This window comes from Mobula hypostoma, chromosome 1, assembly GCF_963921235.1.
Source record: "Mobula hypostoma chromosome 1, sMobHyp1.1, whole genome shotgun sequence".
Taxonomy (NCBI): domain Eukaryota; kingdom Metazoa; phylum Chordata; class Chondrichthyes; order Myliobatiformes; family Myliobatidae; genus Mobula; species Mobula hypostoma.
The window spans coordinates 233,646,529-233,670,696 of NC_086097.1; positions in this window are offsets into that span (position 1 = coordinate 233,646,529).

Here is a 24,168-nt window from a genome sequence, read left to right on the forward strand (position 1 = left end):
GTGAGTATTCCATTGGGATGCTGCACAATTATTATTCAAGACAGAGAAAAATTCGAATGCCACCAGTGATACTAACGACCATGATTATACCATGTCTCATTTTAATTATTTCAATGAGCCCTACTTGGTAAATTCTAAACAGCGATACAATAAAAATTGCTGCCATATTGTAATGTGAAGTGTTTGTTTTACTTGCTAGTCAAACGCCACTTTTGCCGTGCCGGTCACTGATTGGCCCATTCGGAAGATGCAGCAGCTCTTTCCCATTGGTTGCCTTGTGTACCACGGCACCAGTGTCCAGTTCCACTGCCTCAGTATAAGAATAACATGTGCAAGAGACTGACAGGTTTTCCTTTGTCTCCAGGGGCTCAACTTCACACTGAGGTCACAAAATTGTAAATGATCAGTCTGGAGATTGGAAGTTTTATATGTTCAAAGATTTTACATGGTTTAACAAAATTTGCTTTACTTAAAGTTATTTACTGGAAATAAATCGATGCTTTCCGTTGTATTGCCTTGGTGATACGGTACTAGAATATGCCATTCTGCCTCTGAGGACTAACCTCAATATGTACGTTACTTGTGCCCCTGCTTCCCTCCTCTTTTGATTAACTCTGTCAGCACACCTTTCCAACTTTTTCATCCAATGTGTTTCCTTGGATTTTATGTTAGCTGGGTCTGGGGATTATGAATTCAGGTGCAACACCAGGTACATCTGCTGTCCACTTCAGTGCTGTGAAAGCATGGCCAAAGGTACTGACTCTGGAAAGTGTATGGTCATGCACTATGGTGGAAGAAATAAACGGGGAGATTATTATTTAGATGGGGAGAGAATTCAAAATGCAAAGATGCAAAAGAACTTGGGAGTCCTTGTGCAGGATACCCTAAAGGTTAACTGTCAGACTGAGTCGGTGGTGAAGAAGGTGAATGCAATGTTGGCATTCATTTCTAGAGGTATAGAATATAAGAGCAGAGATGTGATGTTGAGGCTCTATAAGGCACTCGTAAGACCACACTTGGAGCATTGTGTGCAGTTTTGGGCTCCTTACTGGAGAAAAGATATACTGACATTGGAGAGAGTTCAGAGACAATTCACAAGAATGATTCCCTGCATGAAAGGTTTACTGTATGAGGAACATCTGGCAGCTCTTGGGCTGTATTCCCTGGAGTCAGGAGAATGAGAGGGAATCTCATAGAAACATTCTGAATGTTCAAAGGCCTGAACAGATCAGATATGGCAAAGTTATTTCCCCATGTTAGGGGAGTCTAGGACAACAGGGCATGACTTCAGGATTGAAGGATGTCCATTTAGAACAGAGATGCGGAAAATTATTTTCGTAAGAGGGTGGTAAATCTGTGGAATTTGTTGCCACAAGTGGCTGTGGAGGCCAAGTCATTGGGTGCATTTATGGCAGAGATAGACAGGTTCTTTATTAGCCAGGGCATCAAAGGGTATGGGGGAGAAGGCAAGGGAGTGGGGATAACTGGAAGAATTGGATCAGCCCATGATTGAATGGCGGAGCAGACTGGATGGGCCGAATGGCCTACTTCTGCTCTTATATCTTATGGTCTTATAGTCTTATGGACTCTCCAATTAGGGTTTAAATGACAATGTAACTTTCCTTCTCAGGATCCCATAGCACTTTCCCACAGGATTGCAATGATTTGTTTGTGGTGCCTTAGTCAATACTTACTCTTCAATGAAGATACATTGTTGTTCCTTCTCTGAGCCTTGTGGAGCATTGGGCAGCAACCTTGCTGTGTTTTTAGCATTTGTCTGTTTTTTACGAGGTCGAGTTGGTAGCTGAGGCTCAACCAAGCATGGATGGAAGGCGTGCAAGGAGCTGGCCAGATTCGAAGTCCGGTGCAGATGCCTCTATACCACTGGTTGGCTAATTAATATATGTGGGAAATCATAGACGGAAATCCAAAGCAACACACAGAGAATGCTGGAGGAACTCAGCAGATCAGTCAGTATCTCTGAAAATGAATAAACAAGGCAACGTTTTGGGCCGAGACTGGAAAGGGAGGGGGGAGATGCCAGAATAACAAGGTGGGGTTATAGGAAGGAGGTTAGCTAGAAGGTGATAGGTGAAGCCAGGTGGGTGGGAAAGATAAAGGGCTGGAGAAGAAGGAATCTGATAGGAGAGGAGATTGGACCATGGGAGAAAGGGAAAAAGGGGGGACCCAGTGGTAGGTGATAGGCAGGTAAGAAGAGATAAGAGGCCAGAGTGGGGAATAGAAGAAAAGGGGAGGGTGAGGGGAAAGTATTTTTACCGAAGGAGAAATCATTATGCACGCCATCAGGTTGGAGGCTACCTGGACGGAATAGAAGGTGTTGATCGTCCTCCCTGGCGGTGGCCTCATCATGGGAATTGGAATCAGAATTAAAAAGGAAGTTCCACTTTTGGCGGACGGAGCAGAGGTGCTCGATGAAGTGGTCCCCCAATTCCCAACAGATCTCACCAATGCAGAGGGGGCTGCATCGGGAGGACCGGGCACAATAGCTCTACCTTCATGAATGCCTTCATCACCTCGTTGAAAATCTGAATCAAGTTAGTAAGACATGAATTACCTTGCAAGAGAGAAATCATGTTGACTACCCATAATTAGGCAATATTTTTCTAAATGTTTATAAATCCTATCCCTAACAATCTGTGGCAATTTTTCACTGTGCAAGGGCAATTGAAGTATTATTTTGTAAAATTCTTCCAGAGTTCCTAAATGAAGTAACTACAGAATGCTTTGGGATATTTAGGAGGTTGAGTGAGTGTTCAGACCCGCCTGCCAGCCTCTCCTCACTGCTGCCAGAGGAAGGAGTCTCTCTCCCTCTCACTTGCTGCTCCCGAGGGAAGGTCCTTGCACTCGAGTGATATCTCCCCCTCTCTCCCGCTCCTGTGAGAAATGGTGCCAGAACACGGTTTGATCGACGCCGTTTGTGGATTGTGGACCCTAATTTGCATATGATGCGTTTCCAATATTACTAGTTGCTCCTTTCTTTTTGTTGCTAGTTTGTGCGATTCTAAAATCGAGGCAGCCTGCAGACAACAAACCCTGAACTGAAGAGAATTTGCCTATTGATTTTGTGTTTTCGCTCACTTACTTTTGTTGCCATTTGTGTGGTTTTGTTTTGCGCTTAGGGCATTGATTATTTAATCTTTGAATGAGTTCCATGGTTCTTCTTTGTTTCGTGGCTAATTGTGGGGAAAACAAATCTCAGATCTGTATACTGCAAGCACACTGATAACAAATGAACTTTGAATCCTTTGAATGTTTTAAATCCTACCACCTCTCATCCAGGGTCAAGATTCAACACCTGGATAATGAAAGCTGAGGCCGAGAGTGCAAAGACACAAAAAATACTTTCTAAAGAATCTTGAGAAAAGCTAGATGAAAAGTTAAGCTGTTATTTGACATCCTGTCCACTTCCTGACATATTAGGATCACTGAGACACAATGAGAAAACATTTGGATCTGTTTGTTAAGTCACATGTGTGACGAGAATACACATAGATTAAGATGTTAGCTGCCCTGTGCTGGCACCAGTGGGATCAGCAGTTGGTCTGCCATCTGTCTTCAGGAGAGAGAGATAAGGAAAACAATGGAGCAGCATTTGGAGATGTTAATGAAGGGATGGGAGAGTTTAACAGAAGGAGAGCTGTCAAGATCGGCTCCCCCATTGAACTCTGAACTGTTTGAAGTGATGGACAAGCGATACCCCAGCAGGGGGATAAAAAGGGACAGGTTCGCTAAGGCAGGACACACACGACACCCCGAGGTAACAAGACCCTGGAAACGGTGCGTCTCCCACAAGTCGGTGGGAAGTTTTGGACGGCTAGTCGCGGGATCAAGCCATAGACGCACAGGGTGGAAAGGCATGATCGGCGGGAACCTGGTGTGTGTCCACCCTTGCCTGGGTGCCAGGTTTACCGCAGAGAAACGATCGTATCTGGAAACGGAGGGGTCACGGTCGGTGACCTCAGATGACATCACAAAGGGCTCGCACGAAAACTGACTGCGAAGAATATCGAAGGTCTGTGTGTGGAAGCCGTTTGAATATTCATTCGATTTGCTCTCTCTCTCCTTCCCCCCACTGTCCATCTCCCACGGTAGCGATTACTGCGAACTGAACTGAACTTTGCGTCACTTTGAAACTGGTCATTTACCCCTAGACAACGATAGAGCTTGATTGATCCTGTTATCTTAATTCTGTGTACATGTGTGTTTATCATTGCTGAACTGTTGCATTCATTATCCTTTTGATTAGAGTACTGTGTTGCTTGTTTCTTTAATAAAACTTTCTTAGTTCTAGTAATCCAGACTCCAACTGAGTGATCCATTTCTGCTGGTTTGGCAACCCAGTTACGGGGTACGTAACACATGCAAAACTGAAGGATAGTTTGCCTCAGGTTTCACATGTGCTTAACACTGACATTGGTGCCGCAAACACGAGGAGATCTGCAGATGCTGGAAATTCAAGCAACATGTTGACTAACATTGGTGTGTGGGTTAACATCACTGGTTCGGGGTAAGGTACCTTGCATGTGGAGATGCATGGTGAACTTGCACTGTAAAATGGGTCGAGGACTTGGCAAAGTTACTTGAAAACAGCGCAACACAAAATGTTTAATGTGGGTCAGGAAAATGAGGCATCACTTTAAATTATCAGGACACCACAGAGAAACCATCTAACCCAATTGTTTCAGTATTAACATCAGCTAGAAAGATTTAGGTGACATTGAAGTGGAGCCACAGAATTTAAGTGACAGTACAGGACTAAGGAGAACAAGTACTTAGTAAAAATAATCTGTGGGTAGTTGCAATAAGAAGAAGTACAGGAAGAGCTGGTGTTTGCAACAAGGATTATACAATCAGTGGCCACTTTATTAGGTACACTATTAAGGAAGTGGCTACTGAGTGTATGCTTGTGGTATTATACTGCTGTCGCCAATCCACTTCAACGTGTAGTGCATTCAGCGATGTTTATCTGCACACCAATTGTTATAATGGGTGGTTATTTGAGTTACTGCCACCTTCCTGTCAGCTTGAACCACTCTGGCCATTCACCTTTGGCCTCTCGTTAAAAATGTGCTTTTGTCCACAGAACTGCCTCTCACTGGATTTTTCTTCTGTTTTTCACATCATTCTCTGCAAACACCAGAGGCTGTTGTGCTGTTTGAGCAGTTTCTGAGATATTCAAATCACCAGCCATCATTGCACAACGCCACTTAGATCACATTTCTTCCTCATTCTGATGAACGGTCTGAACAACAACTGAACCTCTTCACCGGCTCCAACACCCCAGGGCATATTCAAAGCCCGGACTCCAGCAACACTCCAGCCTTGAACTCCAGGCCGGGTCTTTATGTGCTGCTATTGTGACTTCCGTCTCCCCTTCCCCCACCAATACTCTGCAATCCCGTCTCCCTCAGATCTCACCGTCAGCTCCTGGGCCCTCAGAGGCTCCATCTTCCTCTCTCCCCAACCCTCCCCTCTCCATTGACACCCCCAGCCTCCCCCCTCCCCCCTCTGATCCCAGCTCTCACCCGTGCCGGGTCTTTACCGTCCCCTCCAACCTTCAACTGTCGGAGGCAGAACGCTCTGTCCTCAGTAAGGGCCTTCGCCCACACCTCAGCGAGTTCCGTGTTCGCCATGATGCGGAACTTTTCTTCCGCTGTCTCCGTCTCCGAGCCTACTTCTTCGGCAAGGAGTCTTCCACCCCCACCGATGACCCCTTCTCCCGTCTTCAACCCTCCTCTTCTTCATGGACACCCCGCTCTGGTCTTCTGCCTGCTCTGGATCTCTTCATCGCTAACTGCCGACGGGACATCAACCGTCTCGACTTCACCACACCTTGTCCCCATTCCAACCTCACTCCTTTGGAACGCTCTGCTCTCCACTCCCTCCGCACTAATCCTAACCTTATTATTAAACCCGCTGATAAGGGGGGTGCTGTTGTAGTCTGGCGTACTGACCTCTACCTTGCCGAGGCACAGCGACAACTCGCGGATACCTCTTCTTATTTACCCCTCGATCGTGACCCCACTAAGAAGCACCAGGCCATTGTCTCCCACACCATCACCGACTTTATCCGCTCAGGGGATCTCCCATCCACTGCTACCAACCTTATAGTTCCCACACCCCGCAGTTCTCGTTTCTACCTCCTACCCAAGATCCACAAACCTGCCTGTCCTGGCCAACCTATTATCTCAGCTTGCTCCTGCCCCACCAAACTCGTTTCTGCATACCTCGACACGGTTTTATCCCCCCTTGTTCAATCCCTTCCTACCTATGTTCGTGAGACTTCTCACGCTCTTAAACTTTTCGATGATTTTAAGTTCCCTGGCCCCCACCGCTTTATTTTCACCATGGATGTCCAGTCCCTATATACTTCCATCCCCCATCAGGAAGGTCTCAAAGCTCTACGCTTCTTTTTGGATTCCAGACCTAATCAGTTCCCCTCTACCACCATTCTGCTCCATCTAGCGGAATTAGTCCTTACTCTTAATAATTTCTCCTTTGGCTCCTCCCACTTCCTCCAAACTAAAGGTGTAGCTATGGGCACCCGTATGGGTCCTAGCTATGCCTGCCTTTTTGTTGGCTTTGTGGAACAATCTATGTTCTGTGCCTATTCTGGTATCTGTCCCCCACTTTTCCTTCGCTACATCGATGACTGCATTGGCGCTGCTTCCTGCACGCATGCAGAGCTCATTGACTTTATTAACTTTGCCACCAACTTTCACCCTGCCCTCAAGTTTACCTGGTCCATTTCCGACACCTCCCTCCCCTTTCTAGATCTTTCTGTCTCTGTCTCTGGAGACAACTTATCCACTGATGTCTACTATAAGCCTACTGACTCTCACAGCTATCTGGACTATTCCTCTTCTCACCCTGTCTCTTGCAAAAACACCATCCCCTTCTCGCAATTCCTCCGTCTCCGGCGCATCTGCTCTCAGGATGAGGCTTTTCATTACAGGACGAGGGAGATGTCCTCCTTTTTTAAAGAAAGGGGCTTCCCTTCCTCCATTATCAACTTTGCTCTTAAACGCATCTCCCCCATTTCACGTACATCTGCTCTCACTCCATCCTCCCGCCACCCCACTAGGAATAGGGTTCCCCTGGTCCTCACCTACCACCCCACCAGCCTTCGGGTCCAACATATTATTCTCGGTAACTTCCGCCACCTCCAACGGGATCCCACCACTAAGCACATCTTTCCCTCCCCCCCTCTCTGCATTCCGCAGGGATCGCTCCCTACGCAACTCCCTTGTCCATTCGATCCCCCCCCATCCCTCCCCACTGATCTCCCTCCTGGCACTTATCTGTGTAAGCGGAACAAGTGCTACACATGCTCTTACACTTCCTCCCTTACCACCATTCAGGGCCCCAAACAGTCCTTCCAGGTGAGGCAACACTTCACCTGTGAGTCGGCTGGGGTGATATACTGCGTCCGGTGCTCGCGATGTGGCCTTTTATATATTGGCGAGACCCGACGCAGACTGGGAGACCGCTTTGCTGAACATCTACGCTCTGTCCACCAGAGAAAGCAGGATCTCCCAGTGGCCACACATTTTAATTCCACATCCCATTGCCATTCTGACATGACTATCCACGGCCTCCTCTACTGTAAAGATGAAGCCACACTCAGGTTGGAGGAACAACACCTTATATTCCGTCTGGGTAGCCTCCAACCTGATGGCATGAACATCGACTTCTCTAACTTCCGCTAATGCCCCACCTCCCCCTCGTACCCCATCTGTTACTTATTTTTATACATACATTCTTTCTCTCACTCTCCTTTTTCTCCCTCTGTCCCTCTGAATATACCCCTTGCCCATCCTCTGGGTCCCCCCCGCCCCTTGTCTTTCTTCCCGGACCTCCTGTCCCATGATCCTCTCTTATCCCTTTTGCCTATCACCTGTCCAGCTCTTGGCTCCATCCCTCCCCCTCCTGTCTTCTCCTATCATTTTGGAACTCCCCCTCCCCCTCCCCCTCCAACTTTCAAATCTCTTACTAGCTCTTCCTTCAGTTAGTCCTGACGAAGGGTCTTGGCCTGAAACGTCGACTGCACCTCTTCCTAGAGATGCTGCCTGGCCTGCTGCGTTCACCAGCAACTTTGATGTGTGTGGCTCTTGACCATGTCTGTGTGCTTCTATGCATTAGGTTGCTGCTACATGATTGGCTGAGTAGATATTTACATTAATGAGCAGGTGTACAGGTGTACCTAATAAAGTTGCCACTCAGTGCAAGTTAAAATGTAGCTTTCTGTATGTTACATTTTTTGTCATTAATAAGCACTTACATACATTGCAACCCATCGATTTTCTCTCATGTAACAAGAGATGATGCATCCCTTTTGCCACATCTCTGTGATATTGCCTTGGGTATTGTAGTTAAGACAGGGATGTAATATATCTGGTTTTAGAGGGCAAGTGGATGTTAGGCTGTAAATAAGGAGGTACTGGGCTCAGCAGAAGGACCGATAAAGGACATAAACTGATGACTGATTCTGACTTCTGGCACACAGGAGACCAAACAAATAAGGAAGAGCACATCTTACATAATCTGATCATACATGGTGACTGCCTGTAGTTAATGTTTTGTCAGTGACTGCAAACCCATAAATATGATATAATTGTATTGTCTGAAGCTAAGAAGTTTTTCTAAATACTCTGTTCTAATGAAGGGCTCAGAACTTTAAGTCAAATCCGCATTCAGTATCTTGATTAATTCATGGTCCGTCATCGTGATCATCCAGGTACAAGGAGTGTATCTTACCTCAATACCATTTGTATTTTTAAACAAACATGGTTGTATTTCAGCAGATGCTAGAAATCCAAAGCATAACACACAAAACGCTGAAGGGACTCAGCAGGCCAGACAGTGTCTATGGAAAAGAATAAACAGTCAATGTTTCAGGCCGAAACCATTCTTCAAGACTGAGAAGGAAGGGGGAAGAAGCCAGCACAAAAAAGGGTGGAAGGAGGGGGAAGAGTCTGGCTGGAAGGTGATAGGTGAAACCAGGTGGATGGGAAAGGTCAAGGGCTGGAGAAGAAAGAATCTGATAGCAGAGGAGAGTGGAGTTTATTTCTATTTACTTGGAAATAATCTCATGAATGGCACGGCCTTTCTCAGACAATTTCCTTTTTCGGAAACATTGGTGTAAGTCTGTGCTTATATGTTTTCAATTGCTGTAAAAGCTTCTCCCACAATTCTGCTCCCAGAACTAGATACAGCAATTTAACCATACTTATGCTGGTATTTTGTTGAACACAAATTACTTGTGTATCCCATAGCAAATTAATAAAATTCAGAATCTTACTGGTCATTACTTTATAAACACGGGAGATTCTGTGGATGCTAGAGATGTAGAGTAGCACATTCAGGTTTTATACTTACTTTAAATATATTTTGTTTTCTTTTTTGTAACTTACTTAATGTTATAGCCTTTAAGTTTTATCTAATTTTTCTTACATTTTCAGGTATTGAAATTATGGTTCTTTCTCAGCAATTATTTCTGTGGGTTTTTCCATTGAATAACTTGCAATGTTTTATTATCTGTTTGAATCTTGAAAGGCTAATGAAAATTCATGATTTTATTTTTGATTAAACTGGTAAATTCAATCAATTCATTGTTTTATTCTTGGAAGTTAGCATAAATATTCAATGTCAAAAGAAGCAATTTAATTGATTAAAAAGACAGTAATGACTTAGGTTTGTTCAAAGCTTCCACTTACTGTATATAGATCTTAGAATATTTGTGCATTCATTATTATAATGGCTTTAAGGTATGGTTATATTTAAAGCATTGGCTATATACATATGCATTATTAATTATGTACTTAATCAAAACATTGATATGCAGTAGCTGCAGATCATCAATAACTGTCTTTGACTCAATGTATGACAAATCCTTGACTTTTACTTTAAAAATGCTACTTGAGGCTCTGCCAGACTGGATTCTTTTTTCTACAAAACTACACAAATTTATCCACACAAAATGCACAAAATATAAACATCAAGTACTTACAAGACAGTGAACAAATTCAAATTAAAATATGATTACTAATGTCTATAAAACGATCAATTCCCTCAGGGGGGACACCATTTCTGAAAATATCCCGCTGTACCCATGGTAACTGCATGCTCCCTCTCCAAGGACACCTGGGCACGAACGCATCTCTGGAAGAGGGGCCGGCAGAGACCTTGACTGCCCGTCATCTTGGTCAGGCCCAGGAACAAACCAATCAGTAAATCCTCCGAGTGACCTACGACCCCCCCCCCGCCCCGTACTGGGTGCTCACATATCAGGAGTATGAGACTAAAGTGTAACCAAAATCTGAGGAGCAGCCCCTTCACATATTCAAATAGGAGCAGCAACCTTCCACACTCCATATAAATGCGGTACACTGACTCCTCCCGGCCACAGAATTGGCAGGTGGACAGGGAGTCAATGAACTGACTTAAAAACCTATTGCACGACACAGCCCTATACAACACATTCAATCCCAGGTTCCCCAGTGTAGAGGGGAAAGGCCTCTGCATAAAGAGGTTTCCACTGGGGAGCTCCCCTAACCCAGATTGAATTCTGAAGCAGAATGCTCTACATGAATAGGCCTTCACTAGCAGCTACCAAAAAAAAAAATCTATCACAGAAAGTACAAATTTTCACTTCAGGTTGGCTGTGAAGTCCTACTGTAATTGAATGAACTGCTGACATCATTATTTTATCCAATAAAACAAGTGTTTACTCCAACATCTTCCCAACCACTGAGGTCACGCCATCTGGAATGGGTGTAGCTGTGTGCTACAGAGGATTGGCACTTTGCTGATCACCACCTAAATATCACAATAATCCAGCTCATTGGATGTTATCAGAATGAATTTCTGCCAGGCATTTCAACAGGTCAACTTTATGAAGTTCCACCTTGCATCTTCAGATGCATGGGTGGACAACCTTGCCCGTTCTTTAGCATTTGTCTGTTTTACGAGGTGGAGTTGCTAGCTCGGCGCTCAACCCAGCATGGGTGGAACTCCAGCAAGAAGATGCCGGATTTGAACCCCGACCTCTTGCTCCAAAATCCGGTGAGGATACCACGACTTTATGAAATTATAAGGAAAAACATGGATCGATTGGAACTGGAGTATTTTACACCCGGGTCAGAATACAGAATAGGACTGACAGGATGAGATAGGAAATTTTAAAATCCCATTTTCACCATCTTTATTAACACTTTGGATAGAGGAATGAAGTGTATGTGTTCTACATTCTGTGCTCCTCCTTTTGCTTGTTTTTGCATTACTCCTCAGCAATTAAAGACATAGTCAGCTTTCATGTGTTCAGTGTTCACTGCTCCATCTCTTTATCAGCCTTTTCAGCAGCTTTGTTCATAAAGTATGCTTTGCCTGATAAAGGCTTTTTTCCATCTCGCGTTCTTAAGACCAAAGAATGGAGGAAGAAGGCAGCATGTATAACAAATTCCAATATATTACTCTTTATATTTGACTTGTATCAAAGTTGAAAAATATGTTTTTGACCTCAGTACACACAATTAACCTTAGACACTGGGCACTGACTGTATCCCGACCTTATTTTGGGTCAAATATTCACATATATATATAATTAAGTGCCCTCTCCAACCTGGATGTGCCCTCTTCTCATTGCTACCATCAGAGAGGAGGTACAGGAGCCTGAAGTCACACTCAACATTTTAGGAACAGCTCCTACTCCCCCTGCCATCAGATTTCTGAATAGTCCATGAACCCATGTGCACCTCCTCAGTTTTTGCAATATTTATTTTTTAAATATAGGTTTCGTATTCTAATATAGGGCTGGCTGGTGGTGTAGTGGCATCAGTACTGGAGTTCAAAGCAGATGGTTCTAAGTTCAAACCCAGCCAGGTCCCAACCTGGGCAGCAGCAGTATCTGGGTGAAAAAAAAGTCATGGCAATCTACTTCTGTATCTTGCCATGAAAACCTTATGGACCTTTTGGAAAGGTGCAAAAATAACAGGGTTGTTTTCATGGGTGACTTTAACTTCCCTAGTATTGATTGGCACCTGATTAGTTCCAAGGGTTTAGATGGGTCAGAGTTTGTTAAGTGTGTCCAGGACGGATTCCTATCACAGTATGTGGACAGGCCGACCAGGGGGAATGCCATACTAGATCTAGTACTAGGTAATGAAGTGGGTCAGGTCACAGATCTCTCAGTGGGTGAGCATCTGAGGGACAGTGACCACCGCTCCCTGGCCTTTAGCATTATCATGGAAAAGGATAGAATCAAAGAGGACAGGAAAATTTTTAATAGGGGAAAGGCAAATTATGAGGCTATAAGGCTAGAACTTGCGGGTGTGAATTGGGATGATGTTTTTGCAGGGAAATGTACTATGGACATGTGGTCGATGTTTAGAGATCTCTTGCGGGATGTAAGGGATAAATTTGTCCCGGTGAGGAAGATAAAGAATGGTAGGGTGAAGGAACCATGGGTGACAAGTGAGGTGGAAATTCTAGTCAGGCAGCATACATGAGGTTTAGGAAGCAAGGATCAGATGGATCTATTGAGGAATATAGGAAAGCAAGAAAGGAGCTTAAGAAGGGGCTGAGAAGAGCAAGAAGGGGGCATGAGAAGGCCTTGGCGAGTAGGGTAAAGGAAAACCCCAAGGCATTCTTCAATTATGTGTAGAAAAATAGGATGACAGGAGTGAAGGTAGGACCGATTAGAGATAAAGGTGGGAAGATGTGCCTGGAGGCTGTGGAAGTGATGGAGGTCCTCAATGAATAGTTTTCTTCGGTGTTCACCAATGAGAGGGAACTTGATGATGGTGAGGACAATATGAGTGAGGTTGATATTAAGGGAGAGGAGGTGTTGGAGTTGTTAAAATACATTAGGACAGATAAGTCCCCGGGGCCTGACGGAATATTCCCCAGGCTGCTCCACGAGGCGAGAGAAGAGATTGCTGAGCCTCTGGCTAGGATCTTTATGTCCTCGATGTCCACGGGAATGATACCAGAGGATTGGAGAGAGGCGAATGTTGTTCCCTTGTTCAAAAAAGGTAGTAGGGATAGTCCGGGTAATTATAGACCAGTGAGCCTTACGTCTGTGGTGGGAAAGCTGTTGGAAAAGATTCTTAGAGATAGGATCTATAGGCATTTAGAGAATCATGGTCTGATCAGGGACAGTCAGCATGGCTTTGTGAAGGGCAGATCGTGTCTAACAAGCCTGATAGAGTTCTTTGAGGAGGTGACCAGGCATATAGATGAGGGTAGTGCAGTGGATGTGATCTATATGGATTTTAGTAAGGCATTTGACAAGGTTCCACACGGTAGGCTTATTCAGAAAGTTAGAAGGCATGGGATCCAGGGAAGTTTGGCCAGGTGGATTCAAAATTGGCTTGCCTGTAGAAGGCAGAGGGTGGTGGTGGAGGGAGTACATTCAGATTGGACGATTGTGACTCGTGGTGTCTCACAAGGATCTGTTGTGGGACCTCTACTTCTCGTGATTTTTATTAATGACCTGGATGTCGGGGTAGAAGGGTGGGTTGGCAAGTTTGCAGACGACACAAAGGTTGGTGGTGTTGTAAATAGTGTAGAGGATTGTCGAAGATTGCAGAGAGACATTGATAGGTTGCAGAAGTGGGCTGAGAAGTGGCAGATGGAGTTCAACCCGGAGAAGTGTGAAGTGGTACACTTTGGAAGGACAAACTCCAAGGCAGAGTACAAAGTAAATGGCAGGATACTTGGTAGTGTGGAGGAGCAGAGGGATCTTGGGGTACATGTCCACAGATCCCTGGAAGTTGCCTCACAGCTGGATAGGGTAGTTAAGAAAGCTTATGGGGTGTTAGCTTTCATAAGTCGAGGGATAGAGTTTAAGAGTCGCGATGTAATGATGCAGCTCTATAAAACTCTGGTTAGGCCACACTTGGAGTACTGTGTCCAGTTCTGGTCACCTCACTATAGGAAGGATGTGGAAGCGTTGGAAAGTGTACAGAGGAGATTTACCAGGATGCTGCCTGGTTTAGAAGGTATGCATTATGATCAGAGATTAAGGGAGCTAGGGCTTTACTCCTTGGAGAGAAGGAGGATGAGAGGAGACATGATAGAGGTGTACAAGATAATAAGAGGAATAGATAGAATGGATAGCCAGCGCCTCTTCCCCAGGGCACCACTGCTCAATACAAGAGGACATGGCTTTAAGGTAAGGGGTGGGAAGTTCAAGGGGGATATTAGAGGAAGGTTGTTTACTCAGAGAGTGGTTGGTGCGTGGAATGCACTGCCTGAGTCAGTGGTGGAGGCAGATACACTAGTGAAGTTTAAGAGACTACTAGACAGGTATATGGAGGAATCTAAGATGGGGGCTTATATGGGAGGCAAGGTTTGAGGGTCAGCGCAACATTGTGGGCCGAAGGGCTTGTACTGTGCTGTACTATTCTATGTTCTATGTTCTATGACCCTATAGTCCATGAGGTCACGAAGAGTCGGACTCGACTTAACGACTCAACAACAGCACATTATAATTTCTTGTAATTTTCTATGCACTTCACTGTAGTGCTGACATAGAACAGCATAATTCACAATGAACGTTAGTGATAATAAATCTGATTCTGATTCTGTACCGCGCTGTTTTGAACTTGAGCCAAGTTTTTAATACACATAAAAGTTGCTGGTGTACGCAGCAGGCCAGGCAGCACCTCTGAAAGAAGAGTTAGTAAGAGATTTGAAAGTGGGAGGGGGAGGGGAGATCCAAAATGATAGGAGAAGACAGGAGGGGGAGGGATGGAGCCAAGAGCTGGACAGGTGATTGGTAAAAGGGATATGAGAGGATCATGGGACAGGAGGCCTCGGGAGAAAGAAAAGGAGGAGGGGGGATAAGCCCAGAGGATGGGCAAGGGGTATAGTGAGAGGGACAGAGGGAGAAAAGGAAGAGAGAGAAAAAGAATGTGTGTATATAAATAAATAACGGATGGGGTACGAGGGGGAGGTGGGGCATAAGCGGAAGTTTGAGAAGTCAATGTTTACCCCATCCGTTATTTATTTATAGAATAGTACAGCACAGTACAGGCCCTTCGGCCCACAATGTTGTGCCGACCCTCAAACCCTGCCTCCCATATAAGCCCCCACCTTAAATTCCTCCATATACCTGTCTAGTAGTCTCTTAAACTTCACTAGTGTATCTGCCTCCACCACTGACTCAGGCAGTGCATTCCACACACCAACCACTTGCTGAGTAAAAAACCTTCCTCTAATATCCCCCTTGAACTATATCCACACATTCTTTTTCTCTCTCTCCTTTTTCTCCCTCTGTCCCTCTCACTATACTCCTTGCCCATCCTCTGGTTTTCCCCCCCTCCCGCTTTTCTTTCTCCCTAGGCCTCCTGTCCCATGATCCTCTCATATCCCTTTTGCCAATCACCTGTCCAGCTCTTGGCTCCATCCCTCCCCCTCCTGTCTTCTCCTATCATTTTGGATCTCCCCTCCCCCTCCCACTTTCAAATCTCTTACTAGCTCTTCCTTCAGTTAGTCCTGACGAAGGGTCTCGGCCCAAAACGTCAACTGTACCTCTTCCTATAGATGCTGCCTGGCCTGCTGCGTTCACCGGCAACTTTTATGTGTGTTACTTGAAATTCCAGCATCTGCAGATTTTCTCGTGTCCAAGTTTTTAATGACACTTTCAGACTTCCTCAAAAAGACAGTCTACTCCCACATTAATAGCATTACCTACTACAGACCTTAATTCAATTTATCTGCAGCTGAAATTTTTACCCAAAGCTATGTTATCTCAGTACTTAAATACTCTCCTGTTTTCCCTCTCTTTTACTGTTTTCTATGCACATCCAAAATGCCTTCTAAGCAGAATCAGAATCAGGTACATTATTGCTGACATATGTCGTGAAATTTGTTGTTTGCGGCACTAGAACAGAGTAACACATAAAATATACTCTAAATCACAATAAGAAATGCATGTACTGTCAAAATGAATAAGTAATGCAAAAAGAGAGAAAAAATAGCGAGATAAGTTCACGGTCCATTCATAAATCTAATGCTGGAGGGGAAGAAGCTGTTCCTAAAACTTTGAGTGTGTGTCTTCAGGCTCCTGTACCTTCCCCCTGATGGTAGTAATGAGAAGAGGGCATGACTTGGGTGGTGGAGAGCCTTAATAATGGACACCGCCTTCTAACCTCTCCCATTCTGTTTAATCATAATTGATTTTCATAAATATTATATAATATTGGCTGCTTAAGGTTGTCACAGCCGCGCATGGTAGTACAGATAAGCTCCCCTACCTATTAAATGCTACCAGTGGTGTGCGCCTCAAATAGCCTCTGACAAACAAGGCCAGCTCCTGACCTTCATGCGTGGCTTAGCTACTAAGCCTGGTGGAATTGACAGGAGAAGAGGCATAGGCTGGTTACTGGTGCCTTAAAACTGATTGCTTCAGGCAAGTAGAACTTGTCAGCCACGGTTAGCTGGTCATCTAGGAGGAGGAAAACTGCGAATCCAGGCCTCCATTGAGTTGCGGCTATACCCACTCATGGGAAAGGCTTCGGGAGTAAAATCTGAGGGAAAAATCCGGGGCCCGTCTCCCTAAGGTAGACCAATGTTGAGTTCAACACTGACTGACAGCTCCTACGATGACACTGGTGCCAAACTGCATTGTTCTCTGCCATTCCTTTGGATTCATTGGCTGCATGGGCATCAGCTTGCTCTCCATATTGTCCTGCCCAGGCTTGCATATCACGTGGACAGCTAGAACGTAATATCCATAGTTGACCCCCTCCCAAGGCAGGCCTCATGTGTATAACTTTGATGGTCATTTTCTCAGCAATGGTCAGGTATAACTGACTTATACAATTATTTGTCCAGGATAAGTTGTCTCTTTTTCATTGTGGGCAAATAAGCCATTGTTGCAACTCTTTTGGAGCAAGTTGTTTTAAAAAAAAACATTGGTCCAGATTTTGCAAGAAGAAGAACGCTAATTCATTGTGATTGAAGAAAAAGTCAGTTAGAAACATGCAGTGGTTCAGATGAGCAGATTTGTACAGAAATGTTGACACTGCTGTCTGAGTTTAACTTTTCTTCCTGAAAACCTGACTGGTTCTTTAGCTGAGGAATACTTGTGATGCATCATGCTGCATTGTTATACTTCTCCGAGCATTGTCAGCTTGCCGTAGTGGAGAGGCTTTGGAGTTCCTGAGATCCTGACTGGTTAGCCATCTGGTGCCTAGCTCTTGGTAGGATCACCCATGGTGGTAAGGGAGGTTCCGTACAAACAGCGATCTAACCAAGACTTCAAGCATGAAGCTGGTGGAAGATGATGGCACTGAAGATGGAGAAAGGCTGCAGTTGTGAAGGGTCCCCTGTCATCTTGCATTCTATTGAATATAAGAGCAAAGTGGTCCTTCTGCAGCTGTACAGGGCCCTGGTGAGACCACACCTGGAGTATTGTGTGCAGTTTTGGTCTCCAAACTTGAGAAAGGACATTCTGGCTATCGAGGGAGTGCAGTGTAGTTCACAAGGTTAATTCCCGGGATGGTGGGACTGTCATATGTCGAAAGATTGGAACGACTGGGCTTGTATACTCTGGAATTTAGAAGGCTGAGAGGGGATCTTATTGAAACATATAAGATTATTAAGGGATTGGACATGTTGGAGGCAGGAAGCATGTTCCCATTGATGGGTGAGTCCAGAACCAGAGGCCACAGTTTAAGAATAAGGGGTAGGCCATTTAGAACGGAATTGAGGAAAAACTTTTTCACCCAGAGAGTGGTGGATCTGTGGAATGCTCTGCCCCAGAAGGCAGTGGAGGCCAAGTCTCTGGATGCTTTCAAGAAAGAGATGGATAGAGCTCTTAAAGATAGCGGAATCAAAGGTTATAGGGATAAGGCAGGAACTGGATACTGATCGTGGATGATCAGCCATGATCACAGTGAATGGTGGTGCTGGCTCGAAGGGCCGAATGGCCTACTCCTGCACCTATTGTCTATTGTCTGTTGTCTATTCCACTGGACTCTGACCCAATCTGCCAATGACGATGGTATGTCTACCTGTACATCAGCCACCCGCATTTAAGTAGGTCACACACTGGCATTCTCTATTAAGGGAGTCCACCTGGATTAAGTCCCAAGGCAATCAGCGACTGACAGAGGGGGCAGGATTGTGAGATCTGGCCCACACTGCATCAGAATATGTGGATCCTGGATCAATCTCTACAGCCGCCTGAAATAGCAATACTCAACCCCTTAGGAAGACATCTTACTTGACTCGAGCAATCACAGTACTTCTGCTTTCGAAAACCACAAAAAAATGCCCCATTTTGTTTGAGAGCAAATTGAATTTGAATCACAGGATATCCTACTCACAGCCATTGTTTCCATGTACAGAGATACATTTCTTTCAATATTAGTTATAATTAAAGATCATTAAAATTCTTGCCTCTTCCTTCTGTCTATTATTCTGCTTACTTTATCTGAATCAGCATCGGATTAAATATTTAATCATACTTCAGGATTCTGTATGTCTCCATAAGGACTGTCTCAGTCCATGTCCTTCCAAAGTACACCCATTACGTTTCCTATTTGCATTTGTTCCAAATCTCCTGAACATGAAGCAATCAGAAAAAATGGTTTTCATTTAGTACATGTTCAAACATATAAGTCTACAATCTGAAGGCTTTTTAGGCAGAGAGTGCTGAATCTGTAGAATTCATTGCCACAGATGACTGTGGAGGTCAAGTCATTAGGTATATTTATAGTGGAGGTTGATATGTTCTTGATTATTAAAGGCATCAAAGGTTATGGGGAGAAGGCAGGAAAATGGGGTTGAGAGGAATGTCAAATCAGCCATGATGAAATGGCAGGGCAGACTCGATGGGCCAAATGGCCTGCTACCCTGCTACTATTCTATATCTTAAGAGCTTGTAGTCTTCAAAATATAATGTTGATGCAATGAACGACTTGCTAGTGATTGCTAAGAGCAAATTCCAGGTCGTAATGAACTGGATGAGGAAGTGGAGGAATGGGTTAGTAAGTTTGCTGATAACACAAAGGTTGGAGGTGTTGTGGATAGTGTGCAGGGCTGTCAGATGTTACATCGGGACATTGATAGGATGCAAAACTGGCTGAGAAGTGGCACATGGAGTTCAATCCTGATAAGTGTGAAGTGGTTCATTTTGGTAGGTCAAATATGATAGCAGAATATAGTATTAATGGTAAGACTCTTGGCAGTGTGGAGGATCAGAAGGATCTTGGGGTCTGAGTCCAAAGGACACTCAAAGCAACTGCACAGGTTGACTCTGTGGTTAAGAAGGCGTATGGTGAATTGACTTTCATCAACCATGGAGCTGAATTTAGGAGCCGAGAGGTAATGTTACAGCTATATAGGACCCTGGTCAGACCCCACTTGGAGTATTGTGCTCAGTTCTGGTCACCTCACTACAGGAAGGATGTGGAAGCCATAGAAAGGGTGCAGAGGAGATTTACAAGGATGTTGCCTGGAATGGGGAGCATGCCTCATGGGAATAGGTTGAGTGAACTCGGCCTTTTCTCCTTGGAGCGACGGAGGATGAGAGGTGACCTGATAGAGGTGTGTAAGATGATGAGAGGCATTGATTGTGTGGATAGTCAGAGGCTTTTTCCCAGGGCTGAAATGGTTGCCACAAAAGGACACAGTTTTAAGGTACTGGGGAGTAGGTACAGAGGAGATATCAGGGGTAAGTTTTTCATTCAGAGAGTGGTGAGTGCGTGGAATGGGCTGCCGGCAATGGTGGTGGAGGCGGATATGGTAGAGTTTTTTAAGAGACTTTTGGATAAGTACATGGAGCTTAGAAAAGTAGAGGGCTATAGGTAAGCCTAGTAATTTCTAAGGTAGGGACATGTTCGGCACAACGTTGTGGGCCGAAGGGCCTGTATTGTGCTGTAGGTTTTCTATGTTTCTATAATTAATAGAGATCACAGAGTCATCACTCTTTCTGTTGGCATACCGTACTTTCACCTGAATGGGTAGCGAGTCAAAGAGATTGCTGGATGGATCATTGACAATGCTAAAGGTTCTACCTGTCCCATGCTCCTGAAAAATATCTCGGATGCTGTGATAACGTAGCAATTAGCACAATGCTATTACAACTTGGGGTGTTAGAGTTCAGAGTTCAGTTCTGATGACATCTGTAAGCAGACTGTACATTCTCCCAGTGAAATGCGTGGGTTTTTTCTGGGTGCTCCGGTTTTACTTCCACAGTCCAAAGATATACCGGTTAATAGATTAATTGGTCATTGCAAATTGTCCTGTGATCTAGCCAGGATTAACTTGTGGGTTGCTGGTCATTGCAGCTCAAAGGGCCGTACAGTCAATCTCTCACTGTATGTCAATAAATAAATAAATATCTCAGAATGGTGGAAGAGAGGCCCCAGTAATCCTCTCAGTTGTCCTTGCAACCCTGTGTAGAGTCTTGTGATCAGATGCCTTGCAATTCCCGTACCACGCAGTGATGTAGCCGGTCGGAGAACTCTCAGTGGTGCTCCTGTAAAAATTGGTGAGAATCTTAGAGAAATCATTGGATCATTGAAGATGCCATTCTGGTTAGTCCTGTTGAAATGCACTTAAAGAAGATTCATTTTTTTGGTCCAACTACTCATTTACATTCATTGACTGGTAGTCACCAATCCCCACAGTGTTTTACCAAGGCCAAAATTCTCTGAAAAATTATTTTTTAAAAGAGTTTCTGGAAACCTTCAAAATGCAATCATCATTCAATGTTAATGATAGAAATTTAAAGGTTTATTGCTGCGAATAAAGCCAGCCATAGCTATGGACATTTGTGCAATTTATTGAAGATGGTAAAAGTTGGATATATTTTATGACCTCCAGTACTCATAAATTCTAGCTAAAGCTTTCACAGCTGAGGGAGGAAGTGTTCAGTGTTAACTTGTCAATGAGCCAGCCTCAGGAATTCTTAGGAAATGCTCTGAAGCAGGAAAATTAATGTTGCAATTATTGGGTTTCAGTGCTTTTGATGCTAAAGTTATGATCATAGACAGGGCAACCTAGGTGTCTGCCAGTTTTGATCATTGCCAATTCCCTGGGGAATGATTCAAGTTCAAAGTTCAAAGTAAATTTATTATCCGAGAAGTACAAATATGCCACCATATACAACCATATGATTCATTTCCTGTGGGCACAATCAGCAAATCTATAGAATAGTAACTGTAAAATTCCATTGGAGAGACACCAAAGGCCTACCTTTAGCAACTATGGAAGAGGTTAATGTACACAATGGACATAAATTCAGTGGGTGTGCATCCCTCTCACCCTCTCTTGGACACCATTTATTAGAATTGTATTTGTGTCCATCAATTGTTGCCTCTGAATTGGATGGATTCCTGTTAAAAGTGAATGTGAATGCTGAATTAGATACTTGCCAGGGTGGCAAAAGGCAGTACATTTCCTTCCTTGAAGAACATACGTAATTTTTTTATGACCATCTTATAATTTCATGGATATCTTTACTCTTACTAGTGGTATACATTTTATTTATTTGTTTGTTTGTTTGTTTGTTTGTTTGTTTATTTGTTTATTTGTGATTTAAAATTCTAGCATTCACCCTTGCATTTCTTTCATCTCATTGACATACATTGTGATCTTGTACTGGCAAACTCCTTGCTGTGGTCATGGCAAAATCAGGCACTGTCTTTCCCCAGTGTTAACAAATACTTGCCTGGTTTCAATCAAAACGGGAAGGTGTGTATTTTGCTAAAGATTCCAAGGTCAACCACACCTGCATTCTTTGTTGCCTCCCGGGTGCCAGGGTCTGGGATATCTCTGACCGGGTGCACGACATCCTGGTATGAGAGGGAAAGCAACCAGAAGTCGTAATACATGTTGGGACCAACGACATAGGCAGGAAGAGGGATGAGGTCCTGAAGTGTGAGTTTTGGGAATTAGGCAGAAGGCTGAAGAACAGAACCTCAAGGGTGACGTTCTCAGGATTGCTGCCAATGCTACGTGACAGAGATGGTAAGAATTGGAAGAGATGGCAGTTGAATGCGTGGCTGAGGAGTTGGTGCAGGGGGCAGGGTTATAGATTTTTAGATCATTGGGATCTGTTCTGGGGAAGGTTGGACCTGTACAGATTGGATGGGTTGCACCTGAACTTGAGGGGGAGCAATATCCTTGCAGGTAGGTTTGCTAGCATGGTTCGGGAGAGTTTAAACTAATTTGCGAGGGGGATGACACCCAGAGCGATAGAGCAGTGAAAGAAGTGCATGGAGTAAAGCCAGATCTAACATACAGAGAGGCTTTGAGGAAAGAGAAGCAGAATAAATGGTGTAAAGACAGTAAGGTAGAAAGGCTGAAATGTGTGTACCTCAATGCAAGAAGCATCAGGAACAAAGGTGATGAACTGAGAGCTCGGATACATACATGGAATTATGATGTAGTGGCCATTACAGAGACTTGGCTGGCATCAGGGCAGGAATGGATTCTCAATATTCCTGGATTTCAGTGCTTTAAAAGGGATAGAGAGGGCAGAAAAAGGGGAGGAGTGGTGGCATTACTGGTCAGGGATACTATTACAGCTACAGAAAGGTTGAGTAATGTAGCAGGCCTCTTTTGAGTCAGTATGGGTGGAAGTCAGGAACAGGAAGGGAGCAGTTATTCTACTGGGGGTATTCTATAGGCCCCCTGGTAGCAGCAGAGATACAGAGGAGCAGAGTGGGAGGCAGATTTTGGCAAGGTGCAAAAATAATAGGGTTGTTATCATGGGTGACTTTAACTTCCCTAATATTGATTGGCACCTGATTAGTTCCAAGGGTTTAGATGGGGCAGAATTTGTTAAGTGTGTCCAGGATGGATTCTTGTCACAGTATGTGGACAGGCCGACCAGGGGGAATACCATACTAGATCTAGTACTAGGTAATGAACATAGAAACATAGAAACATAGAAAATAGGTGCAGGAGTAGGTCATTCGGCCCTTCGAGCCTGCACCGCCATTCAATATGATCATGGTTGATCATCCAACTCAGAACCCTGCACCAGCCTTCCCTCCATACCCCCCGATCCCTTTAGCCACAAGGGCCATATCTAACTCCCTCTTAAATATAGCCAATGAACTGGCCTCAACTGTTTCCTGTGGCAGAGAATTCCACAGATTCACCACTCTCTGTGTGAAGAAGTTTTTCCTAATCTCGGTCTTAAAAGGCTTCCCCTTTATCCTCAAACTGTGACCCCTTGTTCTGGACTTCCCCAACATCGGGAACAATCTTCCTGCATCTAGCCTGTCCAATCCCTTTAGGATTTTATACATTTCAATCAAATCCTCCCTCAATCTTCTAAATTCCAACGAGTACAAGCCCAGTTCATCCAGTCTTTCTTCATATGAAAGTCCTGCCAACCCAGGAGTCAATCTGGTGAACCTTCTTTGTACTCCCTCTATGGCAAGGATGTCTTTCCTCAGATTAGGGGACCAAAACTGCACACAATACTCCAGGTATGGTCTCACCAAGGGCTTGTACAACTGCAGTAGTACCTCCCTGCTCCTGTACTCGAATCCTCTCGCTAGAAATGCCAGCATACCATTCGCCTTTTTCACCCCCTGCTGTACCTGCATGCCCACTTTCAATGACTGGTGTATAATGACACCCAGGTCTCGTTGCACCTCCCCTTTTCCTAATCTCTCAGTGGGTGAGCATCTGGGGGACAGTGACCACCGCTCCCTGGCCTTTATAATTATCATGGAAAAGGATAGAATCAAAGGGGACAGGAAAATTTTTAATTGGGGAAAGGCAAATTATGAGGCTATAAGGCTAGAAATTGCGGGTGTGAATTGGAATGATGTTTTTGCAGGGAAATGTACTATGGACATGTGGTCGATGTTTAGAGATCTCTTGCGGGATGTAAGGGATAAATTTGTCCTGGTGAGGAAGATAAAGAACGGTAGGGTGAAGGAACCATAAGTGACAAGTGAGGGGAAAATCTAGTCAAGTGGAAGAAGGTAGCATACATGAGATTTAGGAAGCAAGGATCAGATGGGTCTATTGAGGAATATAGGGAAGCAAGAAAGGAGCTTAAGAAGGGGCTGAGAAGAGCAAGAAGGGGGCATGAGAAGGCCTTGGTGAGTAGGGTAAAGGAAAACCCCAAGGCATTCTTCAATTATGTGAAGAAAAAAAGGATGACAGGAG